At 40.5% G+C, this 10,202-nt stretch overlaps 1 long non-coding RNA gene across 4 annotated transcripts; it reads left to right on the forward strand.

The window, feature by feature from the left end:
- Positions 1 to 1,239: 1,239 nt before the first annotated feature.
- LOC133896054 (uncharacterized) lies at positions 1,240 to 9,332 on the forward strand. Of its 4 annotated transcripts, none has more exons than XR_009905685.1 (4): positions 1,240 to 2,230; positions 2,314 to 2,379; positions 8,714 to 8,776; positions 9,096 to 9,332. It is a non-coding gene; the product is annotated as an uncharacterized LOC133896054 (long non-coding RNA). The 4 variants fall into 4 exon arrangements; XR_009905686.1 differs by having other exon boundaries at positions 1,240 to 2,226; XR_009905687.1 differs by having other exon boundaries at positions 1,240 to 1,824.
- Positions 9,333 to 10,202: the final 870 nt, after the last annotated feature.

A 10,202-nucleotide genomic window follows, 5' to 3' on the forward strand; every position in this document is an offset into this window, starting at 1 on the left:
GCTGCACGAGTTTACTGTTTAGCCAGGCAAAACGTGGACGATTGAGTCGTGCAAGAGTCGGAGAAGGCATCGGTCTTACATGTCATGATCCGACTTATCCTTTTGAACCGAGCCTATCTAGAATACAAGACATGTTCAACATGAACTCTATCTCTAGCATCCTCTCTCAATCATAACTTATCTAAGTTAAGATTATGTTTAAAGGTTTCTAGATTTCTTATCGACAATGGCTTGGTAAACCATCTGCTACTTGATTACCAGTAGGAACAAACTAAATCTCCAATTTTTTTGCGCAACAAATTCTCTGATAAAGTGATAATCCACTTCGACATGCTTTGTTCTTGCATGGAACACATGATTTGCCAAAAGATAGGTTGCACCAATATTGTTGCACCATAACCTAGCAACAAAAGGGCAAGGAATACCCAACTCAGCAAATAATGTCTTTGTACCCATATAACTTCAGTTGTAGCATTTGCCAACGCCTTATATTCTGTTTTTGTACTGAACCTTGATATTGTTGCTTGTTTTCGTGCACTCCATGATATGAGATTAGTACCTAGGAAAACAACAAAACCACCAGTAGAATGCTATCATTAGAACAACATGCCGAGTCTGCATCAGAAAAAACACTGACTTTCATAGACATTGAACGACAGACTTTTAATCCTATATCCAAAATATATTTCATATATCTCAAAATTCTCTTGACTCTAGTCCAATGTTGAGTAGTATGAGCATATAAATATTGATCTATCTGGTCTTGTGAAGGTCAAATATCGCAGAGCACTTACAATACTTCTCTATTGTGTTGCATCTTCTTGTTCTTAACATCTCCAATTCATATGCTGACAACTTCTCTAAAGTAGAACTACAATAAATCTTGCTTTTCATGATGAAAACCCTCATGACAAAAAGAGAGAATGTCATATATAATAGATAATCAGTGACGATTGTACAGATTTCATCATGAATCTTAGGTAGGGAAGCTCGAGCAGTTTCTCCTATGACAATCCATGTTTGTTCGTCATTAAATGTAGCACAATCTATTATGATTATATAAGTTTTGTCACAAAATATCAAATTATCTATGATGACTATACATATACGTCACTAAAATAAAATAATTTAGGACGATGCTAACATGAATCGTCATAAAAAAGTTTGGCAGGCCCAACAAAATTTTGACGGTCTTTCGAAATTTGGACAAACCAGATAAGGCCCACCTACATCCGGCCTTCCTCTCCACTCCCCTCCTTTCTCCCAAATCCCACTGCCCCTCTCGACTCTTCTGAGAACACTGCCCCATCTCGATCCCCACCGGCCGCTCCTTGTCGCTCCGCCCGGGCCTGCCCGCCGCTTGGCCGCCCCCTGCTCGTGCCCTCCACGACCCACCCCGGCCGGCCGCCCCTACCCTCTCCTTTCTGCTCTCTTCCATTGCTTGTTCGATTCCATGTCTCACCCACACAGATCTGTGACCACCTCCGCATCCGGCCACCTCCCAACGCAGATCCGTGGGCAACACCTCCTCCGACCACCTATCTGCACATAGCCGCGGCTAACTCCACCTCCCTGTGCAGATCAGACATCATCACTTCTCCGATCTCCTGCCGTTGTAGATCGGCCGATGGAAAAGTTCCTTGCTGTGTTGCAGCTCCATGGCCTCACCAACTTCGGCACTAAGAACAACCGTGGGCTTGTTATGTCGATGTAAGAAAATCTTACACACACTAATCCATGTCCTTTAAGATCCGATCAGATCTGTGGTTACATGCTTTGCTTGAAAAACTTGAAGGATGACAAACAAGTGCCAACTCGTATGAGGTGTGCAGTGTCTGCAATTTCTGATATATAGCTTCTGATTATGTGTGCCCTGTGGTTCAATTAGGTGTGCAAGAATTAATGGAGAAATCTGTAGTATCTATTTTTTAATTTCAGATCAAGTCTATAATTTCCGATCATGTGCAATGTATGGACAGTACTACTATTGAGCAGATTGAAATGCTCTAGCTGTTCTCAGTGTGGTAGTAATATTTGTTGGCTTTTCACCAAGGTCAATCAATCATGAAGAACACACGTGAGATCACAAACACGCAAGAAAATGTACATGCCAGCTATTGCATTCAAATTGTCACTGAAGTTATATTTAATTTGATATCATTGTTATGGGACTAAAAGTCACTGTAATTTCATCTTATAGATACCATGCGTTCTTGCTAGTGGTTGGTAGGTAGGCTAATTGCTTTCCATATGATCTAGAATGGTACCGCAGCCAGAAGTTTTGTGTTATCTAACCATATCTTTTTTTTCTAGGATACACATCTGCTTAAGAGAGTCTCTCCTAAAAGGATATACGAATGGATAAGTTGAGGTCTGAAGGTATGGCCATCTTTACCGCTGCTAGCTACTACTATTTTAGAACCGACTTACTGTTAAAAGGATTATGCTAACTGTCCCACTATGTCAATTCCTTGAGGTCACTTCACCTACTGGATTCATTTTCGTCATAGAATATATTTCATGATAAAAATCCTTCCATTCTTGACGTTTTTGCATCATCACAAAATGTCAATTTTGTTGTAATGAGGTGTAGCAATTGGTTTGCAATTGATCATCCTCGCACGTTTCAATAGATATGTGGCATCCTTTGATTGTCTTAACAAAATATCTTCACGTACCTTTGTTACTTCAATGCCAAGAAAATAATGCAGATCACCAAGATCCTTTAGAGTGAAATCCGCTTTAAGATCTTGTAACAGCACCACTGTTGCTTTCTGTGAGGAACTTGCAATAATTATATCATCAACATATACAAGAATGAAGATCATAAAATTGCCCTTTTTATAAAAGAACAGACAAGTGTTAGCCTTAGATGGACGGAAGCTTAGTGCCTGCAATTTCATACTCAACATTGAATACCACGCTTTGGGCGCCTGTTTTAAACCATACAATGCTTTGCCAACTTGCAAACATACTAGGGCATAGACTTATCTGCATATCCTGGTGGCTGCCTCATAAACACATCTTCCTCAAGAACACCATGAAGAAAAGCGTTTTATACATCCAATTGACAAAGACTCCAACCTCGAGATACGACAATCGATAACACAAGTTTGATAGTGGCGGCTTTGACTACCGGACTAAACATAGTGCATGGTTCCTCTGTCCACAATTCTGACTTGTATTGGTGCATGGACTTGACCACTCTATTCAACTTGCAAGCAAAATGCTCACAGACTGGGAAACCAAGTTGAAATGTGCTTTAGTTTACTTGTGATGAGTGATTGATATTGTTTTTATTTGGTTTGATGATATTCGGTTTTGCATGAGCGTTGATGTGATTTAAATTGATTTAGGATTTCATTTAAGCATATTGATTATAGACTAATTGGAATTGGAGTTGGAGTTATGTGTTTATTTGTCTCATGCTGTGCACGTGATGGATACAACTTGGCGGTTGACGGCAGAATAATCGAGGTCAAGCAGAATGCTTGGTGCCGGATGATTAAAAAGGTTGGGCAGAGTTGGGTGATTCTTGCTGAACACGTGGAGGTCAAGCAGAGCATGCAAGGCGGATGTAGACAGTGTGTTGACAAAGTCAAGCGAAGGAAATACCAGTGCAAGTGACAATGCGGTCCAATGGATCGGGAGCGGGAAAGACTTGCCAGCGGTCAGAATAGTATAACGGAGTACACGTGTTGGTATCGAAGCTTTTGCTGAAGGTGTAAGCAAGGTGGTGAGTCATGCTTTGAGAAACGTGCAGACGGTTTCACGGTTTGATTTTAAAACTGTGGGAGGACTGGAGGAGTACGTGGCATCATCACTAAGCTTGCATCGAGGTGAAGCTAAGTCGTGAAGGCGTCACGGTCGTCTGATGGATGGAGAAGAAAATGGACTAAAATATCTTCGGTGATTGGTAGAAGTGTACTACAAGAGGGTTATTTTGAAAAAAGTTAGGAAACTTGGAAACTTAGGAGTTAAGTTTTCTAGACCTATAAATAGAGGAGTAGAGTTATGAGAGAGCTTGAACTAGCTACTTGAGCCTCTTTGTGCCACTCATTTGAGAGTTTAGAGCTAGGGTTTTAAAAAAGAGAAGTATGAGTGCTTAGCTTATGTAATAGGTAAGAGTTTCGAGAGATAAATCTTTATAATCCGTCTAAAATAGGGTTGACCACTTTGAGTAATGAAGTTTATCTTTTTTTACATATGCTTGAATTCCCCTCATTCTAGTTTTCCTCTATTGGTTCTTTTGCAAGTTTTTTAGTTTCTGATTTTGATTTTCGTTTTGATTTTAGGCTGAAATTTCAGTACCTTGTGAGGTTATTCTTTTTGTTGATAGAGGTATAAAATTCACATACATATGCTTGTGTGATGAGGTCTTGAATTCCTTTGCCTCTAGCAATCAACTTGGAGAGTTTCGTTGCTCGGTGTTCATCTTTTCTTATTTCTTTGTAAGTTGTGATCTTTTAACTGTTAAGACATATGTATTGATTTTAAATGGAACATATAGTTTATATAACATCCGTGGAGTTGTGTTATTTCAATTTTCTCTCATTAAAATTTTTCTCTATTTTTGCTTCTGCTATAGTTTTGAGCTGCATTGGGTGATCCAAATAGCAGAAGGTCATCGATTTTGTAAGAAATTTGTTAAGACACTTATCCACCCCTTCTAGTCGTCAATCTTGTTCTTACAATTGGTATCATAGTTGGTTTGATTACTTGTTGACCTTAACCGGCTTTGTGATCCGTATGCGGCATGAAGAGAAATGGGAAGATTTCACTGTTTGATGATAGTGATATTTTTACTGGAAGGTGTGGATGTAGATTTATCTCTTAAGCCAAGGAAGTGTAATTTGGGAGGTAGTTGATTCCAACTACAAGATTTCTGCTGCTCGAATGATTTAGGTTCAAATCAAATAGTATGAGGCTAACAACAAGATTAGAAATATTTTGTTCACAAGCCTGGGTCGAAATGAGTCTGACAGGGTTCAGCACCTTCATACTGTCTGAGAGATCTGGACTATTTTGAGTGTTTTTCATAAATACACTAATCAGATTAAGGCCAGACGATAAAGCGTATACAGTTAAGAATATCAAATATTTTTGCATGGCCTCGGAGAGTCTTGGAATGCCATATTTGCTCGTTTTTATGAAATTATTAGCAATCTTCGATCAACTGATGTTTTGCATTATTCTAACCACGAGAAAGCGATCAAGCTTTTTTATGCTCTGGATTTAACATATAGGAAGTGAAGATCTCGAGCATTGAAAAATCATCAAGTTACGACACGTTAACTTGTGATGAACTCTTCAGCAACCTCAAGTCCACCGAGATAGTCAAGGCGGCTCGGATTGTTCTCGAAAACACCCTGTCTCAGAACATGGTATTGGTTTCCGGATCTAGCGGTGGCAACCAGTCTGGAGTTGGTGTTTCTTGTGCTAACAATTTATCTAATGCAATTGCTTTGTCTTCCTTAGTCTCTATCACAGAGGAGCAAGTGGATGTGTTTGATGATGAGGATCTTGCACTGATCGAGAAGAAATTCACTCGCTTCTACAACTGCTGATATCGGAGGGGGTAGTTCTCGTGCTTGCTTTGAGTGTGGTGACACCACCTACTTCAAGACGTACTGCCCTAAGCTCATGAAAAAGGAAGACCGCAACCACGATTATGACAACCACAAGAAGAAGAATAAGAATGTTTTTTTCAACATGAACTATGACAAGATGGCTAAGAAGGTGGCTAAGGCGGTCTCTAGGGCGTTCGTGGTAACTCTCAGTGACATCGACACCTCTTCAAGCGAGGAGGATGAATCGCAAGTGAAGAGCCAGAAAAAGATCAAGGACCTCATCGGCTTATGTTTCATAGCGAACAACAACAACGATAGCGACCCCTCCGAGGTATTACCTTACTACGACCAGCTTTTCATCCAAATGAATACCTTGAATGATGCACTTGTTAGCCAGGATAGCTTACTTAAGAAAGCTGTGCGTAAGTTGAAGGATCTTAGGTCTAAGTATGAGTCTATTTTTTTGTTTGCGTTGCTTAGGTCTAGGCTGTGATGATTAGTGTGAGTTGTTTGATGGTTATGACAGAACTTGCTGAGCTACAAGTTTTGCATGCTCAAGTTGCCAGTCGACTTGAGACTGCTGAGAAAAGGCTTTCTAAGGAGGAGTCTAGATCCACTCTTTTCTCAGCAGTCTCAAGTCGATCGGCAACTTGAGCATGCAAAGCTTGAAGTTCGGTAAGTTCTATCATAACCATCAAACAACTCTCACACTCATCATCACGCCTAAATCTAAGCAATGCAAGTACAGAAGAAACAAACTCATACTTAGGTCTAAGCTCCTTCAACTCACACACACCTTTTTTAAGTAACCTATCCTAGCTAATGAGAGCATCATTTAAGGTATCGACTTGGATAGAAAGCTGGTTGTAGAAAGGTAATACCTCGGAGGGATCAGGCTCGGGGTCGCTATCATTATTGTCGTCCACCGTGAAGCAGAGGCCGGTGAGGTCCTTAGCCTTCTTCTTACTCTTCACTTGCGATTCATCCTTCTCTTTTGAAGAGGTATTGATGTCGCTGAGAGCTATCACAAACGCCCTAGAAGCTGCTTTGGTCACCTTCTTGTCCATCTTGTCACGGTTCTTTTCGAAGAAAGCTTTTTTGTTCCTGTTCTTGTGCTTGTCATAGTCGAGGTCTTCTTTTTAAGCTTAAGGCAGTCCACCTTGAAATGTTTGTGGTATCACTACACTCAAAGTAAGCACGGGAACTGCCCCTCCTCCGGTCTTGGTAGTTGTTGTAGAAGTGGGTGAATTTTTTTAAAATCAGTGCAAGATTCTCATCATCAAGCACATCCACCTACTCTATAATAGAGACTAAGGAAGACAAAGTAAATTCACCAGATAAAGTGTTAGCGCAAAAAAACACCAACTTCAGACTTGTTATCACCACTAGATTCGAAAACCAATGCCATGTTCTGAGATAGGGATTTTCGAGACTAATCTGAGCCGTCTTGGCTATTTCGGTGGACTTGAACTTGCTGAAGAGTTCATCACAAATTAATATGTCATAATTTGATGATTCTTCAATGCTCGAGATCTTCACTTTCTATATGCTATGATTTAGAGTATAGAGAAGCTTGATCACTCTCTCGTGGTTAGTATAAGGCAAAACATCAGATGATCGAAGATTACTAACAATTCCAATAAAACGAGCAAACATGGCATCTAAAGACTCTCCGAGACCTTACACAAATATTTGATATTCTTGGTTGTATGTGCTTTGGCATCGGGTCTTAATCCGATTAGTGCCTTCATGAAAGACACCCAGAGTAGTTCAGATCTCTCGGGTAGTACAGAGGTGTTAAATCGTGTCAAACTCAAGCTTGTGAACAAAATATTTATAGCCTTGTTGTTGGCCTCATACTGTTCAACTTGAACCTGAGTCGTGCGAGCAGTAAAGATCTCGTAATTGGAATCAACTATTTCCTAAATTGCATTTTATTGGCTTAAGAGATAAGTATCTATGCGCACTTTCTAATATGAAAAATCACAGCCATTAAACAACGGAATCTTCTCACTTCTCTCCATGTCATCTATGGATCACAAAGAAGATTAAGGTCAACAAGTGATCAAATCGACTTTGACATCAATTGTAGGAACGAGATTGGCGACTAGAGGGGGGTGAATAGGCGTCTCAACAAATTTCTTGCGAAATCGATGGCTTTCTTCTATTTTGATCACTCAACGCACCTTAAAACTCAAGCGGAAGCAAAAATAGAGAGAAGTTTTAACAAAAGAACATTGAGGCAACACGAATGAACCATATGTTCCATTTAAGATCAATCCATATGTCTTAGCACTCGAAAGATTACAACTTGCAAAGAGATAAGAAAAGATGAACACCGAGTAACGAAACTCTTCAAGTTGATTGTCTAGTGGCAAAAGAATACAAGACCTCATCATATAAGCGTGTGTATATGAATTTTATACCTCTAGCAATAAGAAGAATGACCTCACAAGTTGCTGAAATTTCTGCCCAAAAACTAAAACGAAAATTAAAATCGGAACCTGAAAAACTTGTAAGGAAACCAATAGAGTAAAACTAGAATGAGAGGAATTCAAGCATACGCAAAAACATAAATTTAATTACTCAAAGATGTCGGTCCTACTTTAGATGAATTATAAAGATTTATCTATCAAAACTCTCACATATTAAATAGACTAAGCACATTTCGTTCTCTACTCTAAAACTCTAGCTCTAAGCTCTCAAATGAGTGACATAAGGGGTTCAAGTGGCTGATTCAAACTCTTTTATAGCTTTACCTCTTTATTTATAGGTCTAGAAAACTTTACTCCTAAGTTGTCTAGCTTTTTTTCAAAATACCCCTCTTTTGTAATACATTCATACCTACCATCGATGCTATTTTAGTTTATTTTATTATCTATTCATTGGACGGCCGTAGCGCCTTCATGATTTAACTTTATCTGCACATCATGAGATAAACAAACGCACATCTCCAACTCCAATTTCAGTTAGTCTATAATCAATATGTTCAAATGAAATCTTAAATTAATTCAAATCACATCAAAACTTATGCAAAATCGAAAATAATCAAGCTAAATAAATACTAATATCAATCACTCGTTATAAGTAAATCAAGTCATATTTCAACTTAACTTCTCAGTCTTATTTTTCTAAATTTTCAGATTGCTAGGGCCATTCGACTTGGAGGCTGACGTATTAAGACCACTGTGTAGATGCCATAACAGGTACGATGAGGCACCTTCCTTTGAACTAGTTTTTCATGTAGCTACTTACATGATAAATGTTGTTACAAAATTGCCAGTTTAGAATGTTAATGTCATGTAGTAATATTATAGTTTGCACATAGCATATTCATCATTGAACATGTGTGCGTGAGAATGAAAGAAGAAGAGACCGAAGTACATGTCAATTGTCTTTGTTATCACAATAGCCTACATGCTAAAATTGTTCTGAATTAGTTTTAAAAATGCATCTGGCCATCTCCCCAATGCACCATGTTATTTAAATCCTTGCTCTGATTATTTTTTATTTCATGCTTGACAGTTAAACAATGGCTGGGTGAAGTACCGAAGGAGGGTATGCTGCGGCAGAGGAAACAAGCGTGGAGGCGTTCTTCAAATATTTGTATTGAATATTTTCCAAACTATGATAGGAATTTATTTGGTTAATCAAGTCTGTAAGGCAATTGTTAATTGCTGGCGGTAATTGATGACAAAGTAGCAACACTGTATCATGGCTGTGGATTTTCGTGCTTGTCCATATGAAGCCTAATTGCCTACAGCTTGTTTACTGTTAGAGATGAATTGCTTTTCTTTGTATCTTAGGTAATAAACTAGTGATCTATCTATAATCAGGAAGACTTGTAGCCATTTTGCCACCACATCTGACATGTTTTGCCTCTAGTGCCTGTACACGCCCTGCGGGCGCTCTGGCGTTCCCGGGTTGCAAGAGGCCGGTGTCCAGCAGGATGCCGTTGTCCACTGGCAACAAGGACTCCAGCACAAACTCATATACGTGTTTGGTTCTTTTGTATGCAAGGTGCTAATGACATCTTTCAGGTGCTCCATTCCTCTGCACGATGCCCATTCACTCCCATCACCCTGCTGCTGCGGAGGTCGTCACACGTAGGCAATGGACATGATGATGATGACCGTCCACGCCAACTGACCTCCATGCAGTGCCTTTGCGAGGTCCTCCATCGCGCGGGGAGCGGGAAGAGGAGAGGGAGCCTGCTGGCACGGGGAGTGGGAAGAGGAGCATGCCACTCCACATCCTCGCCTTAATCCATCGTGCGCCCTCATCTCCACCGGCAAGATGGATATGGTGTCGTTCTGGCCATGAATTTCAATGCCGGAGAATGGCGCGTCATGGCGTAGTAGCCTTTCCCGCGCATGAATGAAGGGAAGGACCTCGTGCACACCATGACCACACCGTTGGGACGGAGGCCGACAATGGTGCCGGGAGTCAAATCTGAATCTCGTCGCCGTGGTGGAATTGCCCACCTCGATCCGTCCTACTACGTGCTCCGTCTGCAAGGAGAGGGATGAGGAGAGGGAGGCGGCCTCATCCGATGGGGAGAGGAGGTTGGCCAACGCTGCGCTTCACACGAATTGGTCGGGGATAGGAGGCTATCGCCGCACGTCGGGGATA

Source organism: Phragmites australis, chromosome 16 (genome assembly GCF_958298935.1).
Source record: "Phragmites australis chromosome 16, lpPhrAust1.1, whole genome shotgun sequence".
In the NCBI taxonomy this organism is placed as follows: domain Eukaryota; kingdom Viridiplantae; phylum Streptophyta; class Magnoliopsida; order Poales; family Poaceae; genus Phragmites; species Phragmites australis.